This window comes from Ahaetulla prasina, chromosome 5 (assembly GCF_028640845.1).
Source record: "Ahaetulla prasina isolate Xishuangbanna chromosome 5, ASM2864084v1, whole genome shotgun sequence".
NCBI classification, from domain to species: Eukaryota; Metazoa; Chordata; class Lepidosauria; order Squamata; family Colubridae; genus Ahaetulla; species Ahaetulla prasina.
In genome coordinates this window covers 110256628-110278910 of record NC_080543.1, presented here as the reverse complement: position 1 = coordinate 110278910, position 22283 = coordinate 110256628, and the positions used below count along the sequence as shown (strand labels likewise).

Here is a 22283-nt window from a genome sequence, read left to right as displayed (position 1 = left end):
TTTAATAGGTTATCGCCCCCAATTTTCAATTTATTGCAGAAGCCTGCTAAACATCACTGATCACTGGTCACCTAACTCCAGTGGTGAAATATAAAATTTGTTACTACCGTTCTGTGGGTGTGGCTTGGTGTGTGTGTGGGTAATGTGACTGGGTGGGCGTGGCCAACTTTTTTTTTTACTTTTAAAAGCATTTTTTCTACAACCTCTTTGGCCGAAGAGGTTGTAAAAAAATGCTTTTAAAAGGCTCTGACAATCACAGCTGAGCCGCATGATCATCAGAGGCTTTTTTTTTACTTTTAAAAGCATTTTTTCACGGGGGGGGGTGAAAAAAAAACCCTCTGATGATCGTATGGCTGAGCTGGGCGTGGGAGGCAGGGATTTTTGCTATTGGTTCTCCAAACCACCCGCTGCCATTGCTACCGGATCAGGTGATCCGGTCCGAACCAGGAGCATTTCACCCCTGCCTCACTCCCATATGAAACCTGCAGAGAGTTGTAAAGTCCTACTCTTGGTTCAAGAGGACACAGCAGCTCTTACAATTGGGCATTTTTTTCTGAAGCTATTTCGGATGTTTTCAGAGGCATAAAAAAAAGTTTTTTCTGAAACAGAGTTTCAGAAGTTTCAGAGGCAGAAAAAAAAGCAAAAAAAAAAAAAAGCAAGTCACAGAGCTCACAACCAGGGAACCTGTTGCTAAACTTCACCTCTGGAATAGCTGATTAGGAATATTCCGGGAGGCCAATCCACCTGCCAATCAACTTTTTCTTATTTTCCTCCCCAAAAACTAAGGTGCGTCTTATACTCCAAAAAATATGGTACTTTTGCGCTCTCCCGATAAAAATAAAATCTGTTATGAGGGAGAAGTGATTTGTTTCCAATTGTCTGTTTAGAAACCTCCCATCATTAATAAGGCTGCTAGTTTTTATCTGCAGAAGTTTCTATAAGAAGGCATAAGATGTCCTAATCTTAGAATATTTTTTTTAAAACAAAACCCCAATTTCTTAGATTTTAATTGCTTCTGTTTTATTTTGCCATAGTGTCTATGTTTTACATTGCTGTTTTAGTTGTTTGCAGTGATGAAATGCAGCCGGTTCTATCTAGCTCGGGCAAACCAGTAGCGCCTGCAGTGGAAGGCTCCGCCCACCTGCCCGGACGTCATCATGTCCTGTTTTTGATGCTCGGCACATGCGCAGGAGGTCCTGCACATGCACATACTCAGAAGTGTCACACGCGAGCGAAGCAAGCATGTGCACACACATGCTCCCATTTGCAAACAGGTAGTGAAGGTAAGTGGATTTCGCCCCTGGTTGTTTGTAAATACATTCAATAAATAAAAGTTCTTTGCTTTCGTTTTCCCAGGCTGAATCGTCCTATCTCAATCTTCCTACGTATTTTTAAGGAAATTATATTTAAAAAAGAAGGGGTGGGGTGGAGAGGGAAACTAGGTACTCTAGAGCAGGGATCTCCAACCTTGACAACTTTAAGACTTGTGGACTTCAACTCCCAGAATACCTCAGCCAGCTTTGGGAGTTGAAGTCCACAAGTCTTAAAGTTGTCAAGGTTGGAGATCCCTGCTCTAGAAGAAAGGGAAATGTATTTTTTTTTAAAGGGGCAGGAGTGACAACCTTCACTCCTTAAGCAACAATATTAACCACTATGCTATTTCTGCAGTGCTAAAAAGCGGACTATAAAAACATTAGAATGCATGTTGGAAAAGGTGACTTTTTAAAAAGCTGCTTGTAGGGCCTGCATGTATCTGCATTTTGATGCTTTAAGCAGGTGTGTGTGTGTGTGGGGGGAGTTAAGATGCACCACAAGAAGGAAAACAATTGGCAATCATTTTCCTGGAAGAGAAAGGAAGGGAGAGCACTGCTGATGGGAATTGCCCAGTGAGCAATCCTGAGAGCCTGTAGTCTAACTGAATACTTTGCAAGTCTAGGCAGCATTTTTAAAGCTGGTTGAGAATCATGCTCATATGAGCACAGGACTAGTTTTCTCTAATCCTGTACTTATTGTGAGAAGTTTTATATCCAAATATATTTAATTCTTTATAAGGTTTCCATCTTTCCCTTAAAATATTAACAGAATCCACAATGGTCTGAAAATCTGTGTCTCCACTAGATAATTAACAGTCAACCTGAAACTAAAATAAAATTAGCAAATTTATTTTTAATTTATTTATAATTACATTTCTATACCGCACCATCTCCCGAAGGACTCAGGGCGGTGTACAGCCAATATTAAAATACACATAACACTATGATATAAATATAATAAATAAACACTATTTAAAAACAATTTAAAAACAAATATTTAGTGGCCGAATCACTAAAACGGTCGAAGACCGATTAAAAACCCATTAAAATTTCGCTAGAATACATTCTTAGGCTAGTCCCGCTCGGTGAAATAATAAAGTCTTTAGTTCACGTTTGAAGGCCCGGAGGTTGGGGAGTTGGCGTAACCCCAGAGGTAACTCGTTCCATAGGGCTGGTACCGCCACAGAGAAGGCTCTCCCATTGTTTGGTCGACGGCACCCTGAGGAGGCCCGCTCTGTGGGAGTGCACAGGTCGTTGGGAGGCAATCGGTGGCAGAAGGCGGTCTCGCAAATACCCCGGTCCTAAGCCATGGAGCGCTTTAAAGGTGATAACCAGCACCTTGAATTGCACCTGGAAAGCTACCAGCAGCCAGTGCAGGCCGTGCAGGATGGGTGTTATATGGGAGCAACGTGGTGCCCCCTCTATCACCCACGCGGCCACATTCTGGATTAGCTGGAGCCTCCTCCTCTCCAGTAAATAAGTTACTGAGACCTAATCCACATATCAAAGGATAAGGTCTTCAAACACAAATAGTTAAATTAGGATTCCCAGAGGAACTGCATCTTCACAAGAATAGACATACTTACACACATACATGCACACACACCCCTTCAAGTGTCACCCTAGAATCAACACTTGACACCCTGGACAAGCTCCACCTATAAAAATATGTTGCTGTACCCAATTTCTCTGCAGACTGACCCTAAATGCAAACTATTTAGCTTTTAGGAATATTTTTTTCCCCTAACAGCTGCCCTGTTTTTATTTTTATTTATTTTTGTGCAGCCCTGGCTTGAGTTGGAAGCCCAAATTATTCTTCTTGCCTAAGTGTAAAACCTTACTTTTATCTTTTTATTTTGATAAGATAGATAGATAGATAGATAGATAGATAGATAGATAGATAGATAGATAGATAGATAGATAGATAGATAGATAGATAGATAGATAGATAGATAGATAGATAGATGATAGATAGATAGATGATGGATGGATGATAGGATGGATCAGTGGTGAAATATGTTACTACCGGTTCTGTGGGCGTGGCTTGGTGGGGGGGTAATGTGACTAGGTGGGCATGGCCAACTTTTTTTTTTACTTTTAAAAGCATTTTTTCTACAACCTCTTTGACAGAAGAGGTTGTAAAAAATGCTTTTAAAAGCCTCTGATGATCCCAGCTGAACCATGCAATCAGAGGCTTTTTTTTTACTTTTAAAAACATTTTTTCAGCTGAAGAAAAAATGCTTTTAAAAGTAAAAAAGAAACATCTCTGATGATCGCGTGGCTTAGCTGGGCATGGGGGTGGGCAGGGATTTTTGCTACCGGTTTTCTGAACCACCCGCCACCATCGCTACCGGATCGGGCGATCCAGTCCGAACCAGGAGCATTTCACCCCTGGTTCTTAGATATGAACAGAGCTCTCTAGAACAGGGGTGTCAAACTCAAGACCCAGGGACCAGATTCAACCTGTGGGGGTACTTAGATCTGGCCAGTGGAGCCACCCTGTAAACAGTAAACAACCAGCCCACGGTGTTTCTGCCCACGAAAATGGAGCTCGGGAGGGACACAAGCAGCCCTCTCAAGCTCTGTTTTTTCTGGCAGAGGGTTGCCGGAGGCTGTGGCAGTTGAAAATGGAGCTTGGGAACCTGTTTTCGCTGGCAGAGTGCTCGGGCTGCCACAGGCGCCCCTGACATGAGTGATGTTGAGCTGGCCACACCCACCCTGGCCATGCCCACCCTGGACTTCTGAGATCAAATACAACCCTGATGTGGCCCTCAATGAAATCGAGTTTGACATCCCTGCTCTAGGACAAGATAAAGGAAGTATGCTGGGGTGTGCTTTTTTCCCCCCCAATCAACTGCGAATCTATTCAACCACAGCACTAGCCAACATTTATTCATCTAAGAAAGTCCTTATATATTACTGAGATCAAAGTATGCTGTATCTGCAGCATTCCCTGTATCTATGAAACCAGTTATGCTATTGAAATGACTTCTTGGGGAAAAAATAACATGGCGGCTTCTGGTGACTGTAGCTTTTATTGTTTGCAAGCAAGCTGTTTAATCATCTCCTCTAATACTTGCCCAGAACAGATGTTAACTGTTTTTAGTTGCCATCAAAATGTCTGCCATTTTCTAAGTCCTTCCTCCTTTCATTTTGGAACACTGTCTTGCTCTTCTGCGAACTTCAACACACATTACTAATTTTTCACTAGTTTGCAAAGTCACCCATTTCGGAGTCACTTCTGCCAGCTTTTTTCACCATCCTGGAATGCAATTCACTTGACTCCAGAAGAGGCACAGAAGGCTGTTTCCACATCTCTTATTCAAACAACTTGTTCCTTCCCTTTTTTCAGTCATATTAGTAGGGAATAATACCACTGTATAATGCCTTGGTAAGGCCAAACTTGGAATACTGCCTTCAGTTTTGGTCGCCATGATGTAAAAAAGATGTGGAGACTCTAGAAAGAGTGCAGAGAAGAGCAACAAAGATTATTAGGGGAGGCTAAAACATATGAAGAACGGTTGCAGGAACTGGGTATGTCTAGATCAATGAAAAGAAGGACTAGGGGTGACATGATAGCAGTGTTCCAATATTTCAGGGGCTGCCACAAAGAAGAGGCAGTCAAGCTATTCTCCAAAGCACCTGTGTGTAGGTCAAGAAGCAATGGGTGGAAACCAGTGGTGAAATTCAAATTTTTTTACTACCAGTTCTGTGGGTGCAGCTTGATGGGTATGGTGTGGCTTGGTGGGTGTGGCTTGGTGGGCATGGCAGGGGAAGGTGTTAAGTTCTCGTGATTACGACTCAGTCCAAGTCTGTTCATGACCCACAGATTGCCAGACATTGTAGTGACTGACAATGGACCCCAATTTACTTCAGCACCCTTCCAGATGTTTCTGGCAAGGCTTGGCATACACCATGCCCCAATGGCCCCCTTCCAACCGGCCGTGAATGGCCCAGTAGAAAGGGCCGTCAGGTCAGCTAAAAAGGCTTTAAGCCTCCTGGGTGCCTCTAATTGGCACCATAAGATCAGCCAGCACCACCTGGCACAACATACAACCCAGCAGAAATGCTCATGGAATGGTGGCTCAGGATGACCTTAGACCGATTGCACTCTAACTTTAACCCTGAATACCCCATTGATGACAGTCACTGAACTAGAACATTTGTAGTCAGGGACCCTATGTATGCCCAAAACTATGGGACCAAGACAAAGTGGCTGCCTGGGCAAATAATTCAACTAACTGGGCCCTATTCTTATAGGGTCCAGCTTGACAATGGATTAATATGGCGCCGACACATAAACCAGCTCAGGCGAAGAATTACAGGGGTGGCCGACCCACACTCACAAAACCAACCACACACAACTGAAGAACAACCTCCAGGGGGCTCACCATCCCAGCCTAGAAAGAACCAAATGCCTGCAACTGAATCGTTCTCGCCAGCAGACTTACCAGAGGATTGGGTCTTCCAACATCAACCAGGCCTCCATCCAATCCTATGTGCAGTCTTCTGCCATTCTGGAGGACAATAATCCAGCTCCACCTCCATCGAAGACTGCCCTGGAACTAAGAAGATCTGGGTGGAGCTGATGTCATCTGGCGTACCTAGCAGACTACACCTGCGCCATACGGGGGGAGAGGGGTGTTAAGTCCTCGCGATTACAACTCAGTCCAAGCCTACCTGTCGCTAATTGGCTAAGATGCGAGCAGCCATACAGCAGGAAATCGCAGCCCTCCTATTGGTTCCTCCCATCTGACAGCTCCCTATTTAAGCAGCTGTCAGATGGCCACAGTTTAGTCAGTGTTTAAGCTCGCGCGATGTAGCCTTGTTCTGTTGCTAACTTATTATATAAGTTAGCAATAAACTTATTGTGTTTTTCAGCCTAGCTGTTGTGACTTGTCCTCCCTTCTCTCCTCAACCGGGCCCCTCCCATCTCCAACCGGGCCTTTTATCGGACTCCGAGTCTGATAATGAAGATGAACGGCCTGCAATGCCTCCAGCCCCCGGCCCTAGCCCCATGCCCGGAGAGGATTCCAGGAGTGAACGGACAAGCCCGATAAACTTCACTCCTACAGTGTGTGAGCAGGAATCCAGCCAGGTGCTGGAATTAGTGACAGCAGATCCAGCTGAAGACAATTAAGATTAGGAGGACCCTCACTTCCAGAGATCTGAGAGGCAACGCCAGCAGAAGGAGGGGTGGGGCAGGCCTGGATAAATGCTGAGTCATGGAGCCACACCCCACAGCCTATATAAAGGACCTGCTTTTGGCATTCCAACCTTGAGTCAAGCAAAGTCTTATCGAGTTTGCTGATACCAGACCCTATCGCTGAAGTCACAACTTGGACTCCTGCCTGCCCTGATAAACCTCGAAGGAACTTGGCAAGCTGCAGAGGCTTCGTTGCCAACTTTGTCACGGACTTCCTTGACTCGTTTGTCAGAGTGGGGGGTGGGACACGACACTAGCCTCAACCTCTCCTTGCCTAGTTCTCCTTAGAGAGCAGAAGGATACTGCAAAATCTCCATTCCCAGGGGAAGGATACTGCAAAATCCCCATTCCCTCTTCACTCCTGGGGGAAGGACACAGCAAAATCTCCCTTCCCACCCCACTCTGAGGCCAGCCAGAGGTGGCATTTGCCGGTTCTCCAAACTACTCAAAATTTCCGTTACCAGTTCTCCAGAACCTGTCAGAATCTGCTGGATTTCACCCCTGATGGAAACTAATGAAGGAGAGAAGCAACCTAGAAATAAGGAGAAATTTACTGACAGAACAATTAATCAGCGGAAAAACTTGCCTCCAGAAGTTTCGAATGCTCCAACACTGGAAGTTTTTAAGAAGATGTTGGATAACCATTTGTCTGAAGTGGTGTAGGGTGTCCTGCCTAAGCAGGGTTTTGGACTAGAAGATCTCCAAGGTCCCTTCCAACTCTGTTATTCTATTCTAATTGGGAAGTAGTAATTGGGAATAGGGAAAAGGAGGAACTCTTTAATATGTTTTTATGCATCATATTTCAGAAAATTCCCTTTTCTGGATGATGACTGGCATAAACATGTATTAAAGAGTTCTTCCTTTTCCCTATTCCCAATTATCAGTTCTCAATTATTCCCTACTCTCAATTATTACTTCTTATTGTATTCTGCATTCTTGCCAGCTTCATATCATTCTGAGCTTTTTCTTCCCTGACTCTATTCCTGCAAGCTTGAGCAACCAATTTGTAGTCATCCTGGGTTATCTAAGTTGCTTCCTTTCTTCTTTGTTTCTCCCTATTTTTTAACCCAGGCTCTTTAATCTTTCCCCCTTCTACCTTCCCACGGGGAGTGGTTCTGCCTGTGCTCATTGGGCCATATAAACTTTCAAGACACACAGAAGCTCTACCAGATAAAGATAAATAATTCTTTGTCCAAAGGAGAAAGAGAGAGACTGAGAGAGAGAGTGCAAGTATAGATTCACGTGAGAAAGCCAAATCACAAAACATTTACGGCTGAAACCGCATATATGCTTAGTAGGATGTAGTCCTATTGAATAGCAGTTGAATGCCTGACTAAATGGTTAGGAATTTTATGTTAATTGCAGAGCACAGGCTTGTATAATGCTTCAAAAACATTCAGTCTAAAATATGTCTCTTTCATTTTCTCTTTCTTTTGAATTTATTTCTAATCACAAGTTCTTTTTGCTCTATTGTGGAAAATAGAAATAGCCAAATAAAATCCTCACTTCTCTATTGACCAAATGTGACAAATATCACTTTCTACTGTGTGCTATGTAGAAAGATCTATGTTTTTTTTAAAAGGAAAAAAAGGGAGGAGAGAAGGCTGACTTCCCATAATGGCTAGATAAATGTGGGTTCAAAAATCTTTAAGAAAGAGGGCTTCCTTCCTAAGATGAATGCGTATGTCTGTTGGATTTTCTGTCACATTCTTTTATCATCATCCTGTTTATAGAAATTCTGTAAATATGAGGAAACCAAATTAAATTTGTTCGTCCACAGTCAAACCTAAATTGGTACATAGTTCAGTATTCCAGCTCAAAATGAGGCCAGCAGCTTTAACATTAATTTTTTATTTTTACAGCTTTAACGTATGGCACGACAAGGAAAAAGATGCCCCAATTCAGTGGTGAAATCTGAACTGGTTTACTACCAGTTCGCTGGCTGCGCTGCATATATGCATGTAAAATGCGCGCCCGCAGTGCACGCCAAAAGGAAGCATGGGGTAAGTAGAACAGCGCACGCGGGGGGTGGTGTGTGATCAGCTGTGGTGCACGATCTTTTATTTATTTTTTTAAAGCATTTTTTTTACAACCTATACGGCTGAATAAAATGCTTTTAAAAGTTTTTTTTTAAAAAAGGGTCTGACGATCTCGCGGCTCAGCTGTGATCATCAGAACCTTTTTTTTACTTTTAAAAGCATTTTTTTACAACCTATTCAGCCAATAGGTTTAAAAAAAATGCTTTTAAAAGTAAAAAAAAGGCTCTGACGATCGCACGGCTCAGCTGAGCCTTTTTTTAACCTTTTAAAGGCATTTTTTAAAAGAAGCAGCAAGTGGGCGACTGGGCGATTGGGTGGGCATGGGTGAGGGGCCCAGGGATTTTTGCTATTGGTTCGCTGAACCACCCGCTGCTATCGCTACCGGATCGGCTGATCCATTCCGAACCTGTAGCATTTCACCCCACTCTTTTTTCTTACCCACCAAGTATCAACCATGGTGGGAATAGAGCTGTCAATCTCCCTCTCTTAGATGCGGCAGGGCAGGTTTGGGTGAGCACAGGCAGCTTCTGCATGCACCCAAATCCAAACTTCATCTAAACCCAAACCAGAATGACACTTTGCCCCCTGTCAAGTTGCTCAGTTGCTCATATTGCAAGCTTGGAAATATTCTGCACCTGAATCTGTTGGTTGGGCTACTCTCAACATGGGTCTCTCTGAAGACCCATGCTTCTGAAGTAGTTGACGTTCAAAAGTTACTTACAGAACATAGAATAGTAGAGTTGGAAGGGACCTTTGAGGTCTTCTAGTCCAACCCAGAGCTTGAGCAGGAGACCCTATAACATTTCAGATAAATGGTTGTCTTAAAAGCCTCCAGTGATGGAGCATCCACAGGTTCTGAAGCTGTTCCACTAGTTGATTGCTCTCACTTTTAGGAAATTTCTCCTTAGTTCTAGGTGACTTCTCTCCTTGGTTAGTTTCCATCCATTGTTTCTCGTCTTGCCTTTTGGTACTTTGGAAAACGGTTTGGTTACCTCGTCTTTGTAGGCGCCCCTCAAATATCACGCCTAGTCCTTCTTTTCACTAGACTAAATATACCCAATTCCTGTAACTATTCTTTATATGTTTTAGTCTTCATCCCCCTAATCATTCTTGTTGCTCTTCTGTGGACGCTTTCCAGAATCTCAACATCTTTTTTATATTGTTACGAGCAGAACTGAATACAGTATTCCAAATATGGTCTTACTAAGGCTTTACAGCAGGGGTAGTCAACCTTTTTATACCTACCGCCCACTTTTGTATATCTGTTAGTAGTAAAATTTTCTAACCGCCCACCGGTTCCGTAGTAATGCGCCATGTATCGTTGTCTGCGCATGCCTCTCACACATCGTGGATTGGGTTGGGTGGGGCACCGGCTACCAGCTCTGCTTGTCTGTTACAGCTGGTGGTGTGGGGGGAGATGCGCAAGCTATTCTGGGACAAAGCTCTTTTGTTTGCGGCCGCACTATAGTGCCATTTAGTTTCACTTAGGTAACGTGAACTAAACTTATGCGCGGGTGATACAAATAGTATATTTTCAGAAATTTAAATTCTCACAGGGAATTCTATGAAAACCTAATGAAAATGTTTTTAAATAATGCTATGAAATTTTTTTTAAAAGTCAATTAAATAAAAAAAAAAGGAAAATGCTTCAGTATTGGACAAAACCCCTACTGCCTACCATGAAAACTGGAATGCCTACTAGTGGGCAGTTGGGATCAGGTTGATTACCACTGGCTTCACGTGATCTTGATTCTATCCCTCTATTAATCTAGTCAAGGATTGCATTGGCTTTTTGGGCTGCTGGTGCTCATATTTAAGTGATTGTCCACTAGGACTTCAAGATCCCTCCCACAGTTACTGGCATTAAATCAGGTTTCACCTAGCCTGTACCTATACAGTTGGTTTTTCTTGCCTAAGTGTAAAACCTTACTTTTATCTTTTTATTTTGATAAGATAGATAGATAGATAGATAGATAGATAGATAGATAGATAGATAGATGATAGATAGATGATGGATGGATGATAGGATGGATGGATGATAGGATGATAGGATGGATCAATGGTGAAATATAAAATTTGTTACTACCGGTTCTGTGGGCGTGGCTTGGTGGGGGGATAATGTGACTAGGTGGGCATGGCCAACTTTTTTTTTTACTTTTAAAAGCATTTTTTCTACAACCTCTTTGACAGAAGAGGTTGTAAAAAATGCTTTTAAAAGCCTCTGATGATCCCAGCTGAACCATGCAATCATCAGAGGCTTTTTTTTTTTACTTTTAAAAGCATTTTTTCTACAACCTCTTTGACAGAAGAGGTTGTAAAAAATGCTTTTAAAAGCCTCTGATGATCCCAGCTGAACCATGCAATCATCAGAGGCTTTTTTTTTTTACTTTTAAAAGCATTTTTTCAGCTGAAGAAAAAATGCTTTTAAAAGTAAAAAAGAAACATCTCTGATGATTGCGTGGCTTAGCTGGGCATGGGGGGGGGCAGGGATTTTTGCTACCGGTTCTCTGAACCACCTGCCGCCATTGCTACCGGATCAGGCGATCCGGTCCGAACCGGGAGCATTTCACTCCTGGGATGGATGATAGGATGATAGCTAGAGATAGATGATAGATAGATAGATAGATAGATAGATAGATAGATAGATAGATAGATAGATAGATAGATAGAGAGATAGAGAGATAGAGAGATAGAGAGATAGAGATAGAGATAGAGATAGAGATAGAGATAGAGATAGAGATAGAGATATGGATGGATGGATGGATGGATGGATGGATGGATGGATGGATGGATGGATGATAGGATGATATGTAGAGATAGATAGATGATAAACAGACAGATAGGATAGATATATATGATAAATAGATTAGATTAGATAGATAGATAGATAGATAGATAGATAGATAGATAGATAGATATAGATGGATGATAGGATGATAGAGAGAGAGAGAGAGAGAGAGAGAGAGATGGAGAGAGAGAGATGGATGGTTGGATGATAAGATGATATATAGAGATAGATGATAGACAGACAGATGATGATAGATAGATAGATAGATAGATAGATAGATAGATAGATAGATAGACAGACAGACAGACAGACAGAGACAGATGAGAGAGAGAGAGATACTCATCTGCATGTATCAAGTGTGGAGAAAGTAGGACGGAGTAACTTATTGATAAGGAGAGATCTCTATGGTTCTCAGTTACTTCTGCAAGAAAAAGACCACGGAATTCAGTTCTGGAAGAAGCTGTAGATGGCCATGGAAAGATTCAGTTGGAGTTGGCCCACATGTAATAATTGCTGGTTCACACATAATAACAATGTAGTTGCCACCAAACGCCAGGAATGGCAGAAGTGAAATGATACCATCCTTGCCCTCCCTTTCATATTTGTCCTGAAAGAATGCTAGTGGAATGTTAGGTTTTCCATTTGATAAAGTCAAATTCAGTGTACTGTAAACAAGGGAACCACCCTGTGGCCTTTTGGTCAGGTTTCATGGTATTTTATTAAATAAGTCAGGTTTATAGAGATGCAAAAAGGCATATTTGTAGCCAAGACATCTCACGCACCTTCTTCCCCAGATATGTTCACAGCATACGCCCAAGAAAAGTATTCGGTAACAGTCAGTGTCCAACTGGTAGTTGAAAGGCAACTTGTCCCTGGAGGTAAGAATATTTTAGTCAGTATAATCCATGTTGGCAACTCAGCTCAAGCTCTGCAAAATTCTTTTATCCCTTATCTCTTTGGCTGGTGATATAATGGGGACACTATATCCATTTGCTGCTGGAAGAACAGCAAACACTCTAAAAATTAAACATTGTACAATTGCACTGAAGCAAACGAAAACTTGGAATGTCATAAAAAAATAATTCTCCATCTTTTTGTTGCCAGTTTACTATGTGGAGTAGCTGTAAAAATATACACTGCCTCGGCACGCGTGGGGCAAATGTCACAGAAAGGGCAAAAGATGGACAGGGTGGAAAGAAGGAAACAGACCGGGTTACTTCATTCAAAATCATATCTCCATTTTTCTGGAGTAGAGTAGAGTAGGGTAGGGTAGGGTAGGGTAGGGTAGGGTAGGGTAGGGTAGAATAGAGTAGAGTAGAGTAGAGTAGAGTAGAGTAGAATAGAATAGAATAGAATAGAATAGAATAGAATAGAATAGAATAGAATAGAATAGAATAGAATAGAATAGAATGGGACCTTGTAGATGATGTAGTCCAACTCCTGCTCAAGCAGGAGGCTGTACACCATTTCTGAGAATTTCAACTGCCTTTAATAATCGAGCGACACGTTGGGTATTCAAGGATGTGCCGATGTCCAGGGGCAGCTCCAACCCATCCAGGACTTTAGTTTACAAAAGTGAGAAAGGGTGTAAGACGGAAGAAGAAGGAGGAAGCAAATGGCATGGAAACGGGGAAGTGTAGGCAACATCTGGAGACTGGCAGCTGTTATAAGCAGGCGAGAGTACTATTATTCAACTGCCAGGACCACAGGCTATGATAAGCAGCATGTAGAGTCATGGTGGTGCTGAAGTTAGAATGCAGTACTGCAGGGCTAACTCACTGCTCACTCCAGGAGTTCAGTTCTGAGTGGCTCAAGATTGACTCAACCTTCCATCCTTCCAAGGTCAGTAAAATGAGGTCTCAGATTCTTGGTGGCAAGAGGCCAACTCTGTAAACTGCTTAGAGAGGGCTATAAAGCACTATGAAGTGGTATATAAGTGCTATTGCTATTGCTATCCTGGTTAAGGGTTGGGTTTGGAGCTTTGCTGAGAACAGTATAACCACCCTGTTATACTGGAAATGAACAACTGGCTACACAAACACTTCCAATGGAAAGGTTTTGGATTCTTCGATAATGGGATGCATATCCAAGATGAGGGACTCTGGGCTGTACTTCATAAGAACTGAAAAGAAGGAATCTGGAAGATGCTAGGAAAACCTCATCTGAAGGGTTTCAAATTGAATCTTATGCAGGAGGGAGGAGGAAAAAAGTCTAGGAATTATTGGTAGAGGAATACAGAGACAACCTTGAAGGACGAATGCAAGAACCCTTAAGTAAAGGCATCTCAATCCGGGGAAAGAAAAATGAGAGAAAGAAACTCAGAATTGGGGTTGCTTCTGTTTAATATAAAAGGGGTAGAAGCAGGGGTGAAATCTAAAAAATTTCCCTACCGGTTCTGTGGGCGTGGCTTAATTGGTGGGCATGGCTTGGTGGTCAGATGACTGGGTGGGCGTGGCCAATAACAATAAATAATAAAAATAATAAACAAAGTATACAAAACTATAAGAGTACCAAAAACCAACTTTCACACTTTACACACACACAATACAACACAACACAACACAACTGACTCACACACAATGTAAAAGCAGCTGCACTTCACCCAGAATGGCCCCTCAAACAAGCAGGAACCTCACACTTTCACACTTTACACACACACAACAGAACTGACTCACACACACACAAAATGCCACATACAGCTTTGTGTGATTTTGTGTGTTTGTGTAGTTAGAGTGAAACACTAAAGAAACACACCAAATTTCAGAAAGCTGCACAAATATTTTATTTTATTATTTTTATTTATTTTTTTAGATCAGGGGGTCTCCAACTTTAGTAGCTTTAGGTTTGTGGACTTCAAATCCCAGAGTTCCTCATTCAGCAAAGCAGGAAGTCAAAGCAGGCTGTAATCAGTAGCTGAAGTAAGCATTGCGTTGCCAGCCCGAAAGGAGCAGTATGCAGTAATTATAGGTAAGTGAGGAGGGGGAATTGGCTGGGCATGGGTGGGGGCTCTTGTAAGTGGGGGGCTGTTAAAAAGTGATTTTAAAAGCCTCCTAGGATCAGGAAACTCCTCTGGGATCGCCAGAGGAAAAAAAGTTTTAGTCAGCTCCTCTGATGATCTCAGCTGAAGTTCCCTGATAGCAGCCCAGAACCTCTTAAAATAATTGTTTTAACATGTAGAAAATATGTTTTTTAAGGTTCTGGTGATGAGGAACTCAGCTGGGATGGCCAGAGGAGCCTTTTAAAGCCCCCCGCCCCTTTCCCTTTTTTCCCCCTTCGGCTGAAGAGGTTTTTTTTAAAAAAACTTTTAAAGTGTTCTGATGATCTCTGCTCAGCCCTGCGATCATCAGAGGTTGTTTTTTTTTTTTACTTTTAAAGGCATGTTTCGGCTGAAGAAAAACTTTTAAAAGTAAAAAAAAAAAAACCTCTGCTGATGGTGCGGCTCAGCAGAGGCAGGGGGGCAGGGGCAGGGATTTTTGCTACCGGTCCTCCGAACCAGCAGCTGCCATCGCTACCTAATCGGGAGAGCCGGTGCGAACCGAGAGCATTTCAACCCTGGGTAGAAGGATACTCTGACAGGCTTTGAAGATTCTGTTATTGTGCCCTGTAAAAGCAAAGTAGCATTTCTTACTCTGCCTATTTCCAGATCTGGCCAACTCAAAAGGACTGACAATGCCAAGTACTGTAAGCAGGGGTGGGATTCAGCCGATTCAGACTGATTCAGGCATGCCGATAACTCTGACAGTCAGCTGGGAGTGAACTGGTTTGCTCCAACGATCAGTTAGGCCCACCCCTGTCCACTTGACTTACCTTTATCCTCTCAGCTGATTCCTGAGGCAGAGCAGATTGCCATGCCTCAGTTGTGTTAGTCCCCAGAAGTAACGTGAAGTTTAGTTTTGTTAAAATTGCGCACACGCACATGAAACACGGGATCACCGAACCGGTTGTTAAACCGGCAGGATCCCATCACTGACTAATCTACACACAATAGTCAATCAGCAGAATTTAGGAAAACAGTTGGAAACAGCAATTGGTCAGCATTCTCTCTATCTCTACTTCTTTCTCCTATCCTGCCTCTCTCCTCTTTTCAGTTGAACTCCCCTGCCAAACAACTTTTCCTGTTGACGTCTGGGTCTATAGGCCTCAGAAAAAAACAAAGAAACAAATATCTTGGAAAAAAGAAGGGCAAATATTTTGGCTCTGATGCCATGAAATCTTTCTTCAGGGAGTCTTTACCTCTTTACCTTTATCCTTTGTTATCAAATACCTTTATTATTTGAACCACGATATTTTAAAAAAAGTACATTCTGGTAAAATGGTTATTTCCCCGTCATTTTGGCTACCTATAGTAAGCCAAAAATAATTCTCCATTTCTGGTGGCTATTTTATCTGCCTGTTCATGGAATAGCAGCAAAAGTAGTCCTCACGACTTCTTAGGATTATTATACACCTACTTAGTTATAGATAGTTCAGAAAACTCAGTGCTTGGAAAATATGTTGGCTTAAAGGTTTAAAAGGAATTTGGTACCATATCTCAGAGTTCAGCAGGATATCAACTGCAACACATTGTTCAACGAACAATTAGCCTCTTAGAGAACTTCCATCTGAAAAGCCCAACTCATATACAATGAAATACATACAGATCAAGCTATGGCAAATGTTTTTATTGTTTATATTTATTTATTGTTTATATTTATATACCGCCCTATCTCCCAAAGGACTCAGGGCGGTTTACAGGCATTTAAAAGCAATAAATACAATTCTAAAAACAATTAAAAAACTTAAATGTTCTCCTGTATTTAAGAATACTGTGTTAATAAAATGTCAGAGCATCCTATTGTGTAAGGCAACGCTTTCACTTGCATTATGATGGTTTCAAACCAGATCTAACATGGCACTATATGAGAAAATGCAACATAAGTGCAAAATTCGTCTATAGCAGGGGTGTCAAACTCACTTTTATTGAGGGCCACATCAAGGTTGTGTTTGACCTTGTGGGGCCGGGGTGGGCATGGCCAGCTCGACATCACTCATGTTGGGGGCGCCTGTGGTGGCCCGAGTGCTCTGCTAGCAAAAATGTTTTCGGCTGCGATGGCCTCCTGCAACCCTCTGCCAGTGAAAATGGAGCTTGGGTAGGCTGTGCGCTGGTCAGAGGCACTGTGGGCTGTTTGCTGTTTCCAGCAGCCCCGCGGGCCAGATCTAAACACTGGATCTGGGCTGCAGGCCTTGAGTTTGACACCCCTGATCTATAGAACAGGGGTCTCCAAGCTTGGCCCCTTTAAGACTTGTGGACTTCAACTCCCAGAGTTCCCTCAGCCAGCAAAGATATAGAATGATAGTTCAGGAAGAAACCAAAGAAGACCCTCTGTCAGGTGTGTCAAGGTCAATGCTAATGATCTTTAAGGATGGATTTTGAAGGTGGAAATCTATCAAAGGATGGTTGCTGCCTATGTAAGATGGAGTGAGACGATGTGGGAATTCCCACCAAAGAAGAACTGCTGATTCTGCAGCTACACTGGAAATGCAGCCAATTGATGTTCATGCATCTCCTTTTCGGTAGGAGGTGATCTGATTAAATTCTGAATTGGCCAACTATGTGATAACCATCTCAAGCCGAATTTGTGAGTGGGAAGCCCCTTAGATGCCATGCATGATTCCTTCATTTCCTTGTAGGTATACAAATAATGTAAACCAGGGGTCTCCAACCTTGGCCCCTTTAAGACTTGTGGACTTCAACTCCCAGAGTCCCTCTGGGAATTGAAGTCCACAAGTCTTAAAGGGACCAAGGTTGGAGACCCCTGATGTAAACAATGCACCTTTTAAAATGCTGGGGTAACCTGTTAAAGAGAAATGGGGAAAAAAATAAAAAGGAAAATGGAAAATATAAAAGCTACTGATGAAATAAAAACTCTTAGTTTCATGGAGAAGGCAAGATTCATATTGAAAACCTATTTCAGTATGTCTTTCAGCTTGATTTATTTATCTAGAGTTTAAAATGCTGATATCTTTATGGCCAGGTTAATAACGACTTAGAATTTAAACAATAAAATATGTCTAAAATCAAAGCGAGTCAAAGCCACTTTCTAAAAGGAAGTGGAGACAAGGCTTTCAAAAGATACTCAATTTTTATAACAGAAGATACCTAGCTTCATATTATAACTGAAGCCTTGTACAGTATGTCAAAAATACAGACTTGCAAAACTGTGTAGTTGGATTCTAGTTTGAAAACACCTCCCGAGTCCCTTGGACTGCAAAGCGAACAAACAAGTCAGTTCTAGAGGAGATCAACCCTGACTGCTCTTTAGAAGGCCAGATCCTGAAGATGAAACTGAAATACTTTGGCCACCTAATGAGAAAGAAGGACTCACTGGAGAAGAACCTAATGCTGGGAAAGATTGAGGGCAAAAGAAGAATGGGACGACAGAAAATGAGGTGGCTGGATGGAGTCACTGAAGCAGTAGGCATGAGTTTAAATGGACTCCAGAGGATGGTAGAGGACAGGAAGGCATGGAGGAATGTTGTCCATGGGGTCGCGATGGGTCGGACATGACTTCGCAACTAACAACAACATAGACTGGAAAGAAAGTTTCAAAATGAAATAAAACAGCTCCATCTCTAATAATATGAAACCATAATGTTATCAGCGGTAAATGTTTATTTATATAAAAGCCAAACAACAGGTAACAGAGGCTGTTGTGTTAGAGGACTGCTAGGCAACCAACTCCCTTGCATAAGAAAATGTGTAATCTGAAGAACAGATGATACAAGGACAAAAGTCAAACTTTTAAATATGCTGATTGTCCTAGTGACATAAACTCTGTAGCAGGTTTACTGAAAACTTCCTTAAAAAGAATAGCCACCTGGAAACCATTCATAACTACCCCTTGAACCTTAAACAAAAGAATTATGTTTTATTTGGCCAATAACTTATCAGATAACTGGTTGGACAACATACTAAAAAGACCCTTATGAAGGAGAGGGTGTTTCCTGCATACCACACAGAACTATCAATATCAAATGAGTGGCTGGTATTCAGCAGCTTATATCACTCATCTGTTTGGCTTAAGAAATCTCTGACTTGAAAAAAAAAGGATCCATTTAAAATTGGGGATGGTAATAGCAGCCCAGGTGGGAATGCCGCTCTGCTTACATCACCCTGTGATGTGGCAACCGAAGCTGCTTCTCCTCTTTAAGGTGCCTACTTCAGAAGTTCAAAGGGAAGACTAGATCTGAATCCAATTGCTAGGAAATAAAAGTGACGGCAGCCTTTGGACACATTGCCCAACAACCAGGAAGCATTTTGCCCCCGAAAGATGCTAATTTTGCTCAGAACTTCGTTGAGGAACAAAAATCCAGAGAATGTAGAATTCTGCACAGTCCTATGTGTTCCTTACTGACCTCTACTTTCCTACTCAGGTAAGCTCAAATCCTGCAACGAAGCGCCGAGTCGTTGTGTCATACAGACAAATCTATGCATACACATATTGTATGTACCTGTAATACATGTACTCCTCAATTTACAACAGTTCATTTAGTGACCATTCAAAATTCAAACAACGGCACTGAAAAAAGTGACATGTCTGTTTTTCACAGTTATGAAATTTGCAGCATCCCAGTGATCATGTGATCAAAATTCAGATGCTTGGCAATTGGTTCATACTTACGATGATTGCAGTGTCCCAAGGTCATGTGATCCCCTTTTGCGACCGTCTGACAAGCAAAGTCAACGGGGAAGCCAGATTCACTTAACAGCCGGGTTACTAACTGATCAACTGCAGTGTTTCACTTAACAACCGAAGCAAGAAAGGTCAGAAAATGGGGCAAATTTCACTTAAGAACTGTCTCACTGGAAGGGAAAATGGAAAAAAAATATACAATATGTCAGAATACAGATATTGACGGCATGTAGAATTGTGATAGCACAGAATTGGAAGCATCCGGATATCCCACCGGATCAAATTATAATAAAAAAAAAAATATGAATGTGCAGAAATGGCTAGATTATCGATGAGTACTATGAGTACTGAGTACTATCAAATATGGAATAGATGGTATTCCTGGCTGAAGAGTAAGCATAAAACTTAAGGGAGATTTTTGTCATGAGACTGAATTCTGAATAGATGTTAAAATAATTTAAATAAGAATGTTGGTTTATAGAGATACTTAGAAGTAGAATCTAGAATATAGAGGTTAAATAGGATAAGAGATACCGATGTAGGAAAAGCTGTTATGAGTAATGTAATTTTAACGCATTTGTCTTTGTGTGTTTTATATTTTTTTGTTTTTGTTTTTGTGTATTGTGGTTTTTTTTGTAATTGTGTATTTTAACTTTTGGAAATTCAATAAATATTATTTTAAAAAAACTGTCTCACTTAACAACAGTAACTTTGGCCTCAATTGGAGTCGTAAGCCGAGGACCACCAGTAGAACATACCTAACTAATGTATGTGGTTTAAAAAAAACGAGTGGGTGGAGGGAGGAGAAGAAAGCGGGGGGTTTCTTTCTCCAGCCATTCTTTCCACTCTTTCTGCTGTGGCCCTACAGATAATTGCAGTTTAATTGGGTGACATTAAATGAAAACTGTGTCCACATTATCCAGGATTATCTCTTTTTCCTGCAGCCTGCTACCAATTGAAAAAGAACCATTTATCAAACCAAAGAGCTGTGCTTGGTTGCCTTTTACGAGCTGGGAACAGTGTGAGAACGAACCAGGAAAGGGCCTGACAGCTAAGAAAAATTATTTCAGTTGTTTATCATGGCAGGGGGAAAAGTTTATCTGATCTCTCTCTTTTTTTTTCCACGCAGGAAAATTATACAGCAGCATCAGCAGCAGCGTTCCTAGTGCTGGGCCAATGAGGGATAGTGGGCGACCAAGTTTGCTTCTTCAACTTGATGTGTGCTCCTGCATGGCATCGCTTTTGTGTGGGCACAGCTCAACTTAAAAGCTTCTTTCAAGCAGCATGAATGCCCTTCTTTTTCAACTCCCCCCCCCAACACCAACCCTTTTTTGTATTGATAGCTGGGGGAGCGGGGGAAGGGAAGGTTGTTTAAAAAGGAAGGGTAGACAATCAGAACAAAATGAAGAGCTTTCACTTCCATTATGAGCATGTCGTGCTATTCTTCTCAGCTGTTTATACATTCCCAGCACAATAATGCTTCTTTGCAATCATATGTTTCCCCTTTTACACTATTCATATTGGGGTGGAGGAAGGGGAGGAAGAGAAAGGGAGAGAAAGCCCTCACATCGTGACCGTGGTAATAAAATCCCATAGAAATGTGGGTATAATGTCAATTTGCATTCTGTGAGAAGATCAAGGTAAACCTAAAGGCCAAAGAGAATATTCTGCTAATGCTCATTCATCATTCTGCAGGCCCAGGTAAAAAGAAGGACCTTGTCACTACTCCGCAAACCCTTTTCAATTGCCAGCACATTTGTGTGAATATTTTAGCCTAATGCACCGATTGTTAAACAGAAAAGGACGGGCTTTGAAATGGGCTACTGCGCTCAAATCCCTAGCTGCACAAGGCACGGGCAAGAACGGGCCCTATTCAGAGGGGAGAACTAAAGGAGGCTTTAGTTCAGTAAGCACAGTGTGCATGAAGGTTACCGAGGATATTGTGTCTCGGTAAATGAAGGTTTCCCAAGGAAAGGGGAAAAAAGGTCTGATATGCTGTCTCTGCACACGCCCCAACAGAAGTATAACTGCACGGCAACGTTTTGATATTTGTTTGTTTGTTTTTTAATCGTGATTTATGAAAGTTTGTGGCTTTAACGGATGTGGAGATTCGAAGCAGGCCCAAACTATTTAATTGGCCAACTGAAATCCAGTCCCCAGTTTGCCCCTATAGAAAAACAGCAAGACTGAAATGTGTTTGAATATTAGTAGTTCGGGTTGGTAGTTAATTCTGTTGGTTTGAGCTCCGAACTTGGCACTTTGGTTGCAAACGTTTCGTCACCATTCGAGCACACATCGTCAGGGCGTTTTGAGTTGGACTCGTCTGTCAGAACACAGGTTTTTCAATACCATTTTTTATGAGATGCAAATTAGTCTGAAACAACATTCAGACTAATCTGCATCTCATAAAAAAGTATTTAAAGATCTGTGTTCTGACAGATGAGCAAAATTCAAAGCACACTGACGATGTCTGCTTGAATGCTTATGAAATGCTTGCAACCAAATTGCCAAGCTCAGGGCTCAAACCAACAGCCAAACAGCAAGATCTCCAGGATGATTCATAAGCAGAGAAGCCTGGATACTGGATGATGTCAGTGAGACTTGACTATAACAATGTTCCTACATAATACTTCTATTTCATAACATTCATGATTTTTTCCCCCCCCCCGAACAACCAAAAATGAAAATAAAAAAAAATCTGTAGCCTTTCAAACACAGAGAGTCCTTAGTCCAAATAGCAATATTTCTAGACAAGGGACTGGGGGGAAAATAAGGCTTAAATTTGGAGGTGACCCTTGATTCTTCACTGATTTCAGTGGGACATAAGCAGTGTCTTGTCCTCAACAGGACTTGAATGCCATGTTGCTGCTGCTGCTATTATTATTACCATTATTATTTTGTAACAAGGTACTTTTGCTGGTTTTACCATAAGGAATTAAAGGCTGTAAGGATGCCACGCTTCATTTGTGAATTTTACTACACGGAAGTTGAAGGCCATGGAACAAGTTCAAGAGATACACTTTGGTTGAGATTCAGTGTTGGATGCACCATCCAAGTTGTCATTTCCCTTTAAAAAAGCGGTGACAGGAATTTGGCTTTGTAATATCAGACTGTGCTAAACAGAAACAATAATATTTTATTAAGTGTTGCAAGAAAGTGAAACACCTCAGTGCTTGCCGGGTGTAGCATTTCAAGGCACAAGCTGAGTCCAAAACTTGCTTATCTCTACAATCATCAGGCAGCCTCAACTGAAGACCCACCAGG

At 41.8% G+C, this 22283-nt stretch overlaps 1 long non-coding RNA gene across 1 annotated transcript; it reads left to right on the top strand.

The window, feature by feature from the left end:
* Nucleotides 1-1075: 1075 nt before the first annotated feature.
* On the top strand, nucleotides 1076-21322 carry LOC131199505 (uncharacterized). The gene is made up of 4 exons (XR_009155354.1): nucleotides 1076-1283; nucleotides 8382-8522; nucleotides 14158-14313; nucleotides 20149-21322. It is a non-coding gene; the product is annotated as an uncharacterized LOC131199505 (long non-coding RNA).
* The last annotated feature ends 961 nt before the right edge of the window (nucleotides 21323-22283 follow it).